We start from the raw sequence: 15,513 nt of genomic DNA, 5'->3' as shown, positions 1-15,513 counted from the left end.
TATTCCTCGTTCCACGAGGAATAAGGGGACTTCTGAAAGAAGGGTTTTTTCTAACATTTGGTGCACTCTAGACAGGCCAAATGTTGGAAAAACCTCTTCCTACAGAAGAGTTGGGGGGAAAAAGTGGCAGCGTAGAGTGTATAGGGGCTGGGGATAGCAAGTGATGGAGAGGAGGAGAATAGAGAAGGCAGAGCTTCAAGGAAGGGGTGGGGTCTTGGGGGATGGATGGGGCGGTAGATCTTGGCTTGTTCTGACATTTAAAAAGTGATCTTGGGTGTAAAAAGGTTGGAGACCACTGTCCTAGAGTAACGGGTCCTTATCTTGATCAAAAAGCCTCTAGGAACGACCACATATTATCATAAAGTGTACTATCTTCTTAGCTAGGAAGTTAGATCATGATATTACAAAGCTTTTGGGTTGAAGCAGATCTACTGAGGAAGCCAAGACGGAATCTCCCTTTCAGGATAGCACAATTGACACAGGGTATCATGGACTGGAGCTCTCTCTTACACATCCACAAGATACTTTTTCAGATGCACTCACTCATGCAATTCATGGAATCACCAGGAAGGTGCACTGCCCACTGTGCCCCTGCCAAAGTTTTAATTGCTAAATGGGGTGTTCCCTCATGCCCCCTCCCTGTTTCTCTGTGTGGCCCTCCCTTGCACCCCCTCCCCTAAGAGGCACCAGTCACCTAGGCCCTGTGTTAATGCTTGTTTATCTGGGCCAGAAGAAGCAGTTGAATTAGATGTCCATAAACTACCATCCTGTCAAACTATCCTCAACTCAGACCTGAGCCCATGTTTTTCTTAGCTCAGCGTGTCAGCCAGGTCCAGAGGCAAAACACAGTGAAAAAGCTGCCAATCTTTTCTGATTAATTCTAACTGTTTTAACACTGCAAGAAAATGCTCCATCATTACCTACATAAACTCTCTGAACGAAGCAGTGATGAAATGGATATAAATCATATTGCAATATGTGGCATTTCATTGCAATGAACTACAGTTGGTGAATACTAATTCCACTAAGCAATGGTGGTGGTATGCATAAAATTAGTCAGCAGCCTATAGATCTATGATGAGTTCTATTTATCAAGTGCACGAAGTCTCCAACACCAGCATGTGTTGATTAGCTCTGCCATACGAGATAATTAATCCCTTACAGGATAGGATGAGTGGAAGTGAAAAAAGAAAACCAATTTTTAAGAGGGACCCAAACTGGTGAGGAACCAGATCCTGAAGAATTCAGGGGTGGGACTGGCTGTTCTAAGGAATAAATAGCAAAGCATATAAAACTACATACGTTATAATGCTCTGTTTATGACAGCTCTGCTATAATGCTTAGTGCTAATTAAACAACTGGCCCTTTCAAAAACTGACGACATGATGTGGTTGAAAGAAGATAGTGTGGGGCCAGAGGTTTCTTACAGGTAAGTGTATACTGTCCATTAATGCTGGCAAATGTTTTACCAAACATGCTGAACAGACCAGTGCTTGGGGATGTGGAGAGAACGAGATACATAATACCAAGAATGAGATAGTGAAAGTAGAAAGAAACAAACCAGGGCAAGATTCCATTCACCTTAATTTTTAATATAATTTAAGGGAATTTTGCACTCAGGAATCTGGGCATGAATAAAAGGGAAAACATAATATTACTGTTTCCCACTGAAAGGGGTATGCTATACAGCCTGACAACAAGAAAGGAGGGATTTCCCACTAAGAGGAAACCTCCTAGCTGTCACTTTTGAATTACAGAAGATTTAAAACCAGGTCTCTGGGACAGAAGGCTAGTCCATTAACAAAACGGCACCACCTCCCCTTTAGACTCCAACCTTGACTCCAGTTTAAAATTATCCTCCGCTTCTACCACAGCAGTTGTATCATTATATCCCTGCACAGATATAAAATTTGTATCCATATCTGCATCCATATCTGGAAAGCAAGCCACAGATATCCGCATCCACATCTGTTATACCTACAGATATAAATTTACAGATTTGTATGGCTCTACATATCACCATCCTCCCTCCTCCCCCACCATCTTTGATTCATAGCTTCTATCTTCCACCTTCAAGACAATGCTGCCATTGCTAAAAAGTGATACTCCTATGTTCTTCCTCAATCCATTCCTCCTAGTGCTACCTCAGTCTCCTATTGAAAAACAATTATTTTCTGAATATAAATTCTTATGCTCAATCATTTTGTGTCTTATTATAACCTTGGTCCCACATGGATTTTTCCTAGTAGACAGACCTCTGAATGCTGCTACCTCCATTTACAGCAGCACAGCCTAACAGACAAACTCTTCTATTTATGAAAGCTAAGGGGCTATGCCCCCTGCTCGCTATGCTTGCCAACTCCCCTCTCTCTAGAGGTAGGCAGCCCTGGCTCTCCCCCAGGATGCTAGGGAGGGCTGAGCCGAGGTGTCGCTGGGCCAGTCCCCACTCACCCTCCCAACCATTGAGCAGGGCTGAGGCCGGGCCAGCCCCAGCTCTTTCCCCCTTCCCCACCCGGCCACCAAAGAAGTCATTAAGCACCTCTGCCATTTCTAAATTTCCTGTTGTTGTTTCTCCCTCTTCACTGAGCAATGGGCCTATCCTGTCCTTGGTCTTTCTTTTGCTTCTAATATATTTATAGAAAGTCTTCTTGTTATCCTTTATTTCTCTAGCTAATTTGAGCTCATTTTGTGCCTTTGCCTTTCTAATCTTGCCCCTGCATTCCTGTATTGTTTGCTTATATTCATCCTTTGTAATTTGATCTAGTTTCCACTTTTTATGACTCGTTTTTTATTTTTAGATCTTGCAAGATCTTGTGGTTAAGCCAAGTCAGTCATTTGCCATATTTTTTATCTTTCCTATGCAGTGGAATTGTTTGCTTTTGGGTCCTTAATAATGTCCCTTTGAAAAACTGCCAACTCTCTTCAGTTATTTTTCCTCTTAGTCTTGCTTCCAATGGGACCTTACCTACCAGGTCTCTGAATTTACTAAAATCTGCCTTCCTGAAATCCATTGTCTACATTTTGCTGTTCTCCCTTCTATTATTCCTTAGAATCATGAGCCCTATGATTTCACGGTCACTTTCACCCAAGCTGCCTTCCACTTTCAAATTCTCAACCAGTTCCTCCCTACTTGTTAAAATCATATCTAGAACAGCTTCCCCCCAAGAGCGCTCTCAACCTTCTGAAATAAAAAAATGTCTCCAATGCAGTCCAAGAACTTATTGGAGAATCTGTGCCCCACTGTCTTGGTTTCCCAACATAAGTCTGGATAGTTGATGTCCCCCATTACCTCCAAATTCTGTGCTTTGGATGATTTTGTTAGTTGTTTAATAAAAGACGCATCCACCTCTTCTACCTGGGTTGGTGGTCTGTAGTAGACCCTTGGCATGACATCACCCTTGTTTTTTTACCCTTTAACCTAACCTGGAGACTCTCAACACGTCTGTCTCCTACGTCATCTCCACCTCAGTCCAAGAGTGTACATTTAAATGAAATGAGCTCAGAAACAGTTTCATTATTTTGTCACATTTTCCCTTTTATTTTAGTAGTTTATTTACCACAAGACTGTACTGTATTTGCTTTGTTTTGGGGGAAGGAGGTGAGGTTTCTGATGCTGCCTCACTTGCCTACTTCCGCTTCCAAATGAGTGGTGTGATTAACTTGGACAGTTAATAACTCTGTGTTCATAACTCTGAGATTCTCCTTATCTCTGTAAATTCCCCACAACACTAATTTACTGAAAGGAAGGGACAACAAATGCTGGTTCTTAGATAAACATGAGCTCAGTATTTCATACTTCGAAGAGGTGAATTTGTATGATTTTGTCATCAGAATGACATGGACTCTTTTAGCACCCTTAAGTAGCTTCTTTGTGGTCTGATAAAAGACATCACCTGGAGAGTGCAAAACCAAATAAGTGGAACTAAACACCCCCTGCCTCTCTTTTCACTGTACTATAAAGTAACTAGATCTACTATCTACAGTTAGGATAGACATCATATTGGAAAAATGTGCCCTGCAGTTGGATTCTATTTAAAATATCAGAATCTTTGTCTTTTTTAATGTTAACTACTCACTGTACTTGGGAAAAAGAAATCTGATATTTTGCTAATATTAAGTTTCCCACCATTTACCTTATTATATCTGAGGATCATATTAGTTCAGGGTGAAAAAGACTTATGAAAGCATAAAGTCTGTCTCTTCAAGAGGATAGGCTACAGTACCCCCACATGGAGACTATAAGAGTGCGTCTACACTGCACCCATAGCTCGAAATAAGCTACGCAATTTGAACTATGCAAGTGCTGTAGCTTATTTTGAGTTAATTTCAAAATAGCTTATTTCGAAATTTGTCGCTGTCTACACAGCACTTATTTTGAAATAAATCACTATTCCAAAACATCCCTTACTGCTCATGGAATGAGGTTTACAGGGACAGTGGAATAACAAGCCCATTATATTTAAAATAACAGGCACGCTCAGAAGACACAGAATAACTATTCTGGGATACCTCTGGTATCCTGAAATAGCACTGCAGTGTAGATATAGCCTAACCAGTGAAACAATTCATTGTGAACAATATTTGTTGTATATTTGGCATTTTCCTCTCTTTCCCCTCCATTAAATAATTATACCCAAATAAATGTGTCCATTCTTCAGCAGTGCTGCCTTTTATCCACAAACCCCCTCTTTCTAAAACTGATATATTGAATGGAATCATGAGTGTTGTGGATTACACTTTTTCCATGTTTACACAGCAAAGTACCCACATATCTGCTGTTTCATATTTGTCACAAATATGCAAACTCAAACATTTGGCTACCAATTCTAAAGAAGTGAGTTACTCAACTTTAATAAGTAACAGAATCACTACAATTCAAATATCAATCAGTGCATGTCTTTGTTGCTACAAAGCAGTTTCCGAGTTCAAAGTCTGCATGTACAACAGAATGGAAAACACACACATACACCTGGTTTTATTTTGTTAGAAACGAATGTAAAACATTTATTCAGCGACACTATGTGAAGCAGTCTCTTTCTGGGGAGAGGGATAGTTTAATTTCCTTTGATTCAGAAAGTATCAGGAGTAGTTGTATTTCAGTAAAACACCCTTTACTGCTATTCTTCTATGCCTTGTCCTGTCATGAAATCCCTTGTAAGAAGGTGAAGTGTGAGCCACAAAGCAACACAGGAACCTCAATTGCCAAACTGCTGCCCTGGGGATGTGGCACCACTGTGATCTACAGAACTCTTTAGCAGCTGCCATCTCACCTCTCAGGTGCATAACCTGTCACTGTAAAAGCTCCCAACATGCCTAGGTTTTATACCCTCGGGCATGCACACTGCAGCTCACTGTGGGTGTATGGACACCTATCTCCTGCCTAAGCCTCAGGATAGGGAGAGGGAGAACGTGCATGCAGTGCTCTAAGTCCTGGGTGGAGCAGTCTGGTAGGACACCTTTGATCATGCATACAGGAACAGATCCCATTCAAAATCTGGATTGAGGAGAAGGTAGCCCACATCAGAGCTTTTAGCTCAATGGTTACAGCATTAGCCAGAGATGTGAGAGACCCGTCAATTCTCCCTGCTCACTGCCAGAGCGGGAAAAAGGGATTTGAACAGAGGTCTCCCACCTCTCGGGACAGGACTCTAAATAACAGCCTACGTGGATCCCCCCCTCTCTTCTGCTCCACGGTGAATGAGTAACAAGAGGACTGGAACAATAGGTGGGGGGATTTAACTACTGAGTTAGGCTCTCTCCCTCTTTCAATGATTATGTGGGTATTCGCAGTGGAACAGTAACTGGTCCAGAGAGCAGATGGTCATAAAACAAAAATAAAACAAAGAACACAATTGATTTCAGACTGACTTCAATTATTTGCAACTCATCAGAAAAAATTCATGCTAGGTTCCTATCTATTTTATCCTCTCTAGTTTCACTCTCATTCTGTATCTGTAAATTCTGAAAGTATCAGCCTGCTTGTGTCTTTTGTGTCAGTGAGAAAACCCACAAGTAGTTTATGATCCTTAATACTAATGATTGGTTGCTCCCTTTAGCTTTTATTTTATTTTTCAGGTAGGATTTGCAAGGTTTTACACCTCAAACTTGTACTAATATAATCTACCTGCTTCTAAGGTATCCTGAATGGGAAGACTTGTATGAGTAAGTACAGGTCTGGGTCTTTAATGTTGGCAAATGAAGCACTGAAAAAAGAAAGAGGAGAGAAAATGGGTAGACGTGCGTGTGCATGTAACATAATTGTAACTGATATTCTTTAAGTCACAAAGAAATATTACTCCCACTATTGTGATGAGTATTGTATAAATATTTAGATAGGATAACAGATGGCAACCTAGAATGTGTTTTTAGACTTAACTTGCAAATAGTTGAAAACACAAGTTTATATTGGAAATGTTTACCGATCCTACCTACCTAGTGAATACAGTAAATATATTGGGATAGCATAGGGATACAGACTCAGATAGAAGGAATTCCTATAATCCTACGCATGTGCTGTGAAGAAGGCAGAGAAATCCTGATTTTCTGTTGCCAAAGAAGCAGCATAGTTCTGTCCTGCAGAACTTTTCCACAGCATAAATCACTGTGTAAGTACAGACTCTTTCCATTCAGATTGGGGCATCTGTTTCTCCATCCCCAAAGCTTTTACCCATGAAGTCCTACAAGGCTCAGTTCTCTCCCACACATTATTCAATGCCAGTATGAAGTGACCGGGATAGGAATACATGGACAACACACATCTCTGCATCTCTTTACATCACCATCTCCCAGTTTTCTCTTGGCCTAACTGATATACTAGGATGAAGAGCAGGCAGCTGAAGCTGAGCACAAGCAACACTGAGGTGAGGGAAACGAAGCACTTTTGGCTTTAAGGACTTGCCTATTCTGTAATGCCCCTCGTGTTTGAAGGTGTCTATCCTCAGATTGTTAAGAAAGTCCACATCACTTCAGTCCGGTTAGGCTGCTAAATGCCACTGGTTGCTCAAAGAGCCTGTATTAAAAAATTCCCACTTCTCTGTGCCAGAAAGCTGAATTCTATCATATCAGACTTAGTGCTGTCCATTTATACATACATACATGAACTTCTGGCACGCAACTCATTATATAGAAGAATTAGGCCACACATCCCAAATAAAGCCCAAACTGATGCAAAAACAACCACTTAATAACACAGGTCATTGTGAATGCATTGCGAACACACCCTGCCCGCCGGCTCTTACTACATTTAAAATGCAGAGCCACAGTGGAGGTAGGTCTCAGACCCGGCACGAGGGTTGGTCCTGGCTCGCACCGGGTCCAGCAGCCCCTATCTGCAGGGCAGAGGCAGTAAGGGGTGGGAGGGAAATGTGAGTAGTTGACTCAACTACCTGATAAGCTAGGATTACTCAACTACTCGCTTACATACCTAGTGTATATTAAATATTAATTGTGATTAATCACAGTTGTAATCGCATTGTTAAATAACAGAATACTAATTGAATTTTATTAAATATATTTTGGATGGTTTTCTGTATTTTAAAACATACTGATTTCAATTACAATACAGAATACAAAGTATACAGGGTTCACTTTTTATTATTATTGCAAATATTTGCACTGTAAAAACAAGCAAAATTGTTTTTTTAGTTTACCTCACACGAGCACCATAGTGCAATCTCTCTCAAGAAAGGGCAACTTATAAATGTCAATCTTGCTACATAACTATATTAAAAAACAAAACAGTAAGAATATAAGAATAGCTATATGGGGGCATCTAGGCCAGTATCCTGTCTTCCAACAGTGGCCAATGACAGATGTCCCAGAGGAAGTGAACAGAACAGGTAATCATCTAGTGATCCCTCTCCTGTCATCCATTTCAAGCCTCTGACAAACAGAGGCTAGGGACACCATTCCTACCCATCTTGGCTAATAAGTATTGATGGAACTAATCTCCATGAATTTATCTAGTTCTTTTTTGAACCCTGTTAAAGTTCTGGTATTCACAACATCTTCTGGCAACGAGTTCCACAGGTTGACTGTGTGCTGCATGAAGAAAAACTTGTTAGTTTAAAACCTGCTAGCTATTAATTTCATTTGGTGACCTCTAGTTCTTATGTTATGGGACCAACTAAAGAACTTTTCCTTATTCACTTTCTCCATATAATGTAAATATGTATAGCCTAGAACAGGGGTGGCCAACGCACAGCTTGCGAGCCGTACGCAGCTCTTCAAAGGCAAAATTGCGGCTCCCACACCCGTGGCTCTTCTCACAGTCCCCTGCTCTGACCTTTTTTCCTTGTCTGAGCAGGGCACTGCTTGGCTCAGTGAGATGTGGCTCTTAAAAGGGCAGAATTTGGGGTTGTTGTTTTTTGCTCAACATCTTCCCGCTTGGTGCAGTGAGATCTGACGCTGCGGCTGATGGAAGCCTGCTTGGGCCACACGCAGCTCTGAAGGGGGCAGCATTTTTTTGTTTGTTTGTTGCTCAACAACTTATTTCTCTCGGCTCTTTGTGCTGTACCCACCACTATTTTGGCTCTTCATCTGCATCAGGTTGGCTACCCCGGCCTAGAAGTCCACTAAGTTCTACTACTTGCCCAGCCAGTCACTCAGACAAACAAGTTTGTTTACATTTATGGGAGATAATGCTGCTGCTGTCTTATTTACAATGTCACCAGAAATTGAGAACAGGCATTCACGTGCCCTTTTACAGCCTGCCGCACAAGATATTTACATGTTATGTATACTAAACATTCATATGCTCCTCCATGCTTCAACCAACTTTCCAGGAGACAGGCTTCCATGCTGATGATGCTCGTTAGAAAAAAGAATTTTGACTGAATTATTTGGGGGAGAACAGTATGCCTTCTGTTCTGTTTTACCTGAGTTCTGCCATATATTTCATGTGATAGCTGTTTGAGATGTTGACCCAGCACATGTTGTTCGTTTGAACACTTTCACAGCAGATTTGACAAAACAAAAAGAAGATAATGTGAGATTTCTAAAGATTGCTACAGCACTCGACCCAAGGTTTAAGATTCTGAAATGCCTTCCAAAAATCTGAGAGGAACAGGGCATGGGACATGTTTGAAAAGTCTTAAAAGTCTGATGCAGAAACTATAGAAGCTAAACCACCAAAAAAGAAAATTAACATTCTGCTGATGGCATCTGACTCAGATCCAACATTCTGTTGATAGCATCTAACTCAGATCCCTAGCCTTCCCTAGTTGTGACCGAGTGCAATCACTGAAGTCCCCTTGGATTGTCCCTCTAGTGTACTGATCGTGCCATTGACAGCCAGCTCCCTGTTCCTTGGGGCTCCCCACCATCCTGTCCTGATGGGCTAGATCTTCTGCTATCCCCCAGCCAAGGCACAGAATTGGGGTTATGCTCCCACACATACACCGCAGAGCAGCACAGACACTAAACAAGTTCAGTTCCAAGAGTGCTAAGCTATAAGGGCTCAGTACCCAGGAAATCACCCACAAAAAGGGATCAAATCCCCAAATAAAATCCATCTTTGTATGAAAGTTTTACCCAGAGAAAGCCTATAAGGATGCCCATCCACTTTATCAATGAGAGATATGCACAATGGCTGCTTCCCCCAGATAACTAGGGATGTTAAAAAGCGAGTAATTGAGTAACCATGTAACTACTGATAATTTCAGTGTAGGGTGGCAGCCAGCTCCCCGGAAGCTGATGTGCACTGGGAGTTGGCTTTTAAGCCAGTTCCTGGTGCATACTGGCTCCCTCCAGCTGCCCTGCTCCCGGGGAGCTGGCTGCCACTCTGCACTGCTGCCTCTGTACCACATACCAGCTTCTGTCCTGCTCTGATACCGAGCCCACAGTGCAGGGTGGCAGAAGGTTCCCCAGGAGTGGGATGGGAGCCTGTGCGTCCGTTCATGGTAACCAATAAGTCCAGGCTTATCGGTTAATCATGTGTATGGCTATACTATGACATCCCTGCAGATAACACTAATGTTACACTGTACCTGACAGTTTAAAAAAAAAAAAAAAAAGCAGGATTTAAATGGCTGCAAGTGAAAACAGTCAGATCTAAGTCACCCATCCAATTAAAATGAACAGAAAATTCATAACTAATTCTAATTCACTAACAAACGTGTTACATGTTTAGAGTCAGAATTAAAAGCTGTTCTTATTTCATGTAAAAGCTTCAAATCAGAGTTGATCTTTTACTCTGACTTGAGTCTACAGCTTCTTCAAAGTTCTTCTGTATCCTCCTTGAGTGGGCCAGCAAGTTTCAAAGGCCAGCTGAAGACAAAAGACTGATAGTTTCCCATTGTTTAAATAAAAGTTTCCTGCTCTGGGGAGACAGTCTGTTTGGCATATCCCACTCCCATGGAAAAATAATAGGCTCAAAATGGATTCCAATACCAGCTGGTACAGTCACATGTCTTTCTAGGACCAACCATCATTTGGGCTTTTAGGAAACAAACAAGGCTATTCACAGGTTGATTTGATCATTGAGTCAAAGTTTCCTGGGCACCAGTATCAGCCCTCATTAACACATTTAGAATTATAAACAGATTCACACCTTGTATTTGTAGCTTCACAGACAAGAATGATACATGCACAAATATAGGATATACAGAGTCAGCAGACTGTAACCGTAAAACGGATGTTACGTGACCTGTTTTGCATAAAGCATCTTTGAGTGATGTATATTCATAAGCCAATTTTCACAAAGAATGGGGGAGTGTTGCTTCTATAAACAATAAACAGGCAGCATTATCTAAAAGAAACAAACAACCAAAATACCCAACAAGAAAAAAGCATCAAACTAAAAAAAAAAAAAAAATTGTCTGAGTGACTGGCTGAACAAGAAATAGAACTAAGTGGACATATAGTCTCTAAAGGTTTAGATTATTTTAATTTTGAATGCAGTTATTTTTGTCAGTAATTTTCCATTTGTAAGTTCAACTTTATTCATAAACAGATCAGAGTGGATACAAATCAATGATTTTTTTTCTAGAAAAAAATTAAATAAAATACTAAATTTCTCATGTAACAGTTAATTAAATCTTGTCACAAACAAGCTATACATACCTTTACAGTCTCATAAAAATTAATTAATGGCTCTAGTCTGTCCAGCCTAACCATTAGCTCTTGCTTACTGAAAGTCCTGGGCTTTCAATTTCTGTTTTTTAGCAGACTAAAAGTAACACATACCAAGAAAGACACAAACTGCATAGGACTGTTATTGTTTTTGTTTTGTGCTTATGTGGTGGTGGATCTTGGCCAAGCATAGTAGAGGAATTATGAAATAAAAGACAGAGAAAATATATAGGAAGGGACGGAGACAGCATATAAAGGAACAATGGAGTAGACTCAAAAGAAAAAAGGAGGAAATTATTCAGCTTGCATGCAGTTTCCTATAGTCACTTTTGCCACAGAAAAACGGTCCTGGCATAAGAGACACCCTATCTGGGAACATTTTGAAGAAATTCAATCCCAGGATAAAAAAGGAAAAATGTGTCAAGTGTCAGCAGTGCAAGAATATGATGCAGGGCCTAGTTTCAAGAGTGAAACATCATAAGGAAAACCGCTTTTTAGGAGAAAACGATGTGGATGAAGACACAGACAAGCAGATCAATTGGTTAGTAATGTAAATCATTCACTTTGCATTGCATCATTCTATAAAAGTCTCTCTATGCCTTTTAATGTACGATTTGACAAATACATTCCCACGCTGTTTGCTCTGTTGGATGTTGCTAGAAAAATAAGTTTAGCTTATGGCTTGTTTAAATAGATAACTAGGTTTAGAATCTATATTACTCAAGAATATAAAATAGAAAGCAGCAGTAAGAGAAATCTAGAGTTGCCAGTTGCCACCATCTTTTTCTTATTTTATATTACATAATACATGCCCCTTATTTTGTAACTTCATGGCCACAGACCATAATGGTGATGCCATAAATCTATTCCCTATTTCACTTCAGCATAACTCAGCTTTCCCAAGGGAAACCCATTTTATACTTGTTTTCTCAAAAAACAGAAATGCTAATGAGTTCAATGGGACTTACGCCAAAATTAAATGTTCTCTAAGCTAGCTACAGTTAGTCTTCTCACTTTATATTTATTTTATTACAAATATTTGTGATGTAAAAACAAAAGAAATAGTATTTTTCTATTCACCTCATACAAGTACTGCAGTGCAATCTTTTTCAGGGCGGACGGATTTAAATCATAGATTTAAATGACAATTTAAATCACTAAAAAAAATCTGAGTCCTGTGTTGTCACTGAAATCAATATATTTAAAAATAAAACATCCAGCAATATATAAATGGTATGGCATATATATGGTATTCTATTACTGTTTATCAGTGCTATAAATCAGGATTAATTCTGTAATAATTTGACAGATTTACAACATATGTATTGGAATTGTAATTTTATGAGAGAGAGCAAAGAGAATTCTTTTTTCTAAATGCCAGCAAAATTATAAGAGTCTTTTTTTTTTTAAACAGAGCTACATGTCCTTATGCCTGAAAAAACAGCTGTTTTTGCGCAAAAACTGGTGGAGCGTCCACACCTCAAGTGTGCTTTTGCTCAAGTAAATCGGCAGAAGAGAAGGCTTTTGGCAGTACAGTTATTCCTCTCCCCACGAGGAATAACTCCTTTTTGCGCAAGAGTTCTTGCACAATAAGGCAAGTTTGGACACTCCAAAAAAAGCACAGGTGCTCTGATGGCCAAATGGCCACCAGAGCTTTCTTGCGCAATAGTATCCATGCAATGTGGATGCTCTCTTGCGCAAGAGCATATCACTTTTGTGATGCGCTTTGAGGTCTGGATGCGATTTTGTGCAAGAATTTTTAGCGGAAGAACTCTTCCGCAAAAGGCTTCTTGCACAAAAACCCTGCAGTGTAGACGAAGCCTAGCTGACTTCAGGAGAAGGAAACAGTGGTGCCCTTTTATTACTGAATTACAGATCCCCCCCAATGAATGAAGCAATGTGGGGGGGAGAACAAATTGCTTTAATACTGCCAAATGCAAAGCTATGCATTTAGGTAGAATGAATGCAAGTCTAGGAGACTATTCTGGAAAGCAGAGACTCTGAAAAGGACATAGGGGTTGTTGTTGATAACCAACTGAAGGTGGAGCTCCCACTGTGTTGCTGTGGAAAAAAAGACTTACTGGAATCTTTGAAAGAACAAACAGGTAAATATTGAGCTGAACCAGAGAAGTGTTATCTGTGAGATCACTGGTGGAATACAAAGTACAGCATTAGTACTCATATTTTATAAAGGAGACTGGGAAAAGGTAGGAGTTCCAAGAACAGCTACAAAACATGTGTTTTCTGGAAAATGTACCTTAGAGCTTGATCTGTTTAGCTTAAGGAGGCAGTTAAGGGGCAATTTAATTACTGTCTATAAGCAAATGTCAAGAGAGAAAATATCTGATACCAGATGGCTAGCATTACAAGATCCAATGGCTGGAAGTTGAAATCAGAAAATTCCAAACTGGAAAGAATACATACATTTGTAAGAGTGAGGGTAATTAACCACTGATGCACATTTTCAAGGAATGTGGTAAACTCTCTATTACTCCGGGTCTTTAAATCAAGCCAGATACCTATCTAAGAGGTATACTTAGCAGAACCATGAATTGTTGGGCTAGATGCTCGAATCCCTGGGAAATATTCCACAACTTGTGTTATGCAGGATGTTACACTAGATTATCATAATGATCCTTCTGGGATTTAAGAGCTGTGAAATCCATTGGCAGAGCTAGTTATCCTTCCTGAAAAAAGCAGGACAAACAAAAACAAAAAGGTGGGATAAAAAAATGCAGATTCACTTGTGAACTACTGTGACTCCCATACTGTGTAAAACATCAATCTGTGATTTTCAGGTCAACTGGAGTTTTGTCATTGGCTTCAGTGGAAGCAGGAGCAGAGTTTCAGAAGATTTACAAACCATGAAGTATAGAACTGCAGTAATGCTCAACGCGAGGATCCTCAATATTTTTTATCTATGGACCACATCTTATTAGAGGAATTGTCCTCCCATTCCTTCATAGACAACCCTCATTTCTTCTGGCAATCACTGTACAACTACTGGCAACTGCAACACCAGCTTACAGGAAAAAAGTAACACTAGGAAAGTATTTAATGCAATTTTAATTTCTATTGATTCATTTTAGCAGCTGGAAATAAAGATAACTAACATCACATAACCAGCCAGCTCTCAGCATGCTGCCACTGAATTCAAAGGTTGAGGACCTCTAGTTTAGGAAAGACAGGGTAATATATGTATTTTCATTCATGGAGATGTATGTCCCAATGGACAAAGATTGGGACGGAGATACAATATAGCTCACTGGCTTTTTTCTATTCTCTTTTAGGATGCATGCAGTGAAACCTCATTCTGTCATCCACTTCACTTTTATTCCACTAAATCCTTCCTTTAAAAACAAAAATCTATGCAAAAAATCAAGGATTTTGAAACAAATGAAACTGCAAAAAGATGTTTATCATGGTAAACACACATGGAGTGTTTTGTTTCCCATCACTTGTGTCTGGGCAAGTACTTGCACTATGCAACAGTGCTGTTGCTAGCTTAATTTCTTTCCATTACTGGATAGCAAAGCAACACTGCAGTAAAACTATAAACTCATTTTTACCATTAAAACTCCTGTCTTTTGCAGACAGAAATATAGCACACTGTTCCCCTTCTCTTTCTTTAACGTGATTATTCTGTTTATTATTTTCATTATGAAAACTAAAAACCATAACATCTTCCCAGAGACAAACCACAGAAGTAAATGCAAATACAAAATAATTCAGAAATAATAAACTGAGCAATTATCTTTTCAAAATCCATATGGGTCTTTTCCCCACCTATACTATGGAGAGATGACCATTACAAATGCTAGCTGTTAAGAAAAAAAATGCAGCATTTATGACTGGAAAAAAATAGGTTAGACCTATTGATGCACTCCTTACGCAGTCAAAACTCGCAATGTAGTCACCACGAAGACAAATCTGCCCTCTTACAATAATTAAGAGGCAAAATTAGGGCTTTGGTGACTTCAGTGAAGGGTTTGCCTACTTATGTTTTCATTGTTTTTATCACAGTATTGCCTAGCAGTTCTAACTGAATGTGCCAGACAGTAGTACAGACATGTAGTAAGCGGTTTGACCACAGGCTGGCATCTGAGAAAATGCAATGTAAAATGTGCAACAATTCTCTCTCCCCTGTCTAGGTGTGAAAATAGGTTATGAATCTGGGCCTGCAGCCCATCGGTTCCGTTTATCTTCCTGCTGTAGTAAACATTTCTTCCAGCGGCGCCCAGGAGCCAGACTCCTTGCAGAGGGGAGTAACCCCAAAGCCATATTAGCTTTTAGCAAACCATTTTCAGGTGTTTTGGACAGGCCTGAGCTCTTCCCCCGTGCTGCATTAGGACAGAGACGAGGCTCCAGCCCTTCCTAGACTGCGTTCGCCCATCTCGCTGCACTGGTCACCCTCCCTCGCGGCCCCCCGCACTTCAGCCTCTT

The 15,513-nt window shown here is 40.2% G+C and overlaps 2 protein-coding genes across 4 annotated transcripts in view; both read right to left on the bottom strand.

Annotated features, from left to right (window-relative positions):
- Positions 1-15,513, bottom strand: part of GPRIN3 (GPRIN family member 3) — a 98,248-nt gene that overhangs the window by 53,744 nt on the left and 28,991 nt on the right. The window lies entirely within an intron of this gene.
- Positions 1-15,513, bottom strand: part of FAM13A (family with sequence similarity 13 member A) — a 349,887-nt gene that overhangs the window by 333,884 nt on the left and 490 nt on the right. The window lies entirely within an intron of this gene.

Source organism: Pelodiscus sinensis, chromosome 4 (assembly GCF_052426305.1).
Source record: "Pelodiscus sinensis isolate ZL-2025 chromosome 4, ASM5242630v1, whole genome shotgun sequence".
In the NCBI taxonomy this organism is placed as follows: domain Eukaryota; kingdom Metazoa; phylum Chordata; order Testudines; family Trionychidae; genus Pelodiscus; species Pelodiscus sinensis.
This window is presented reverse-complemented; position numbering and strand designations above follow the sequence as displayed.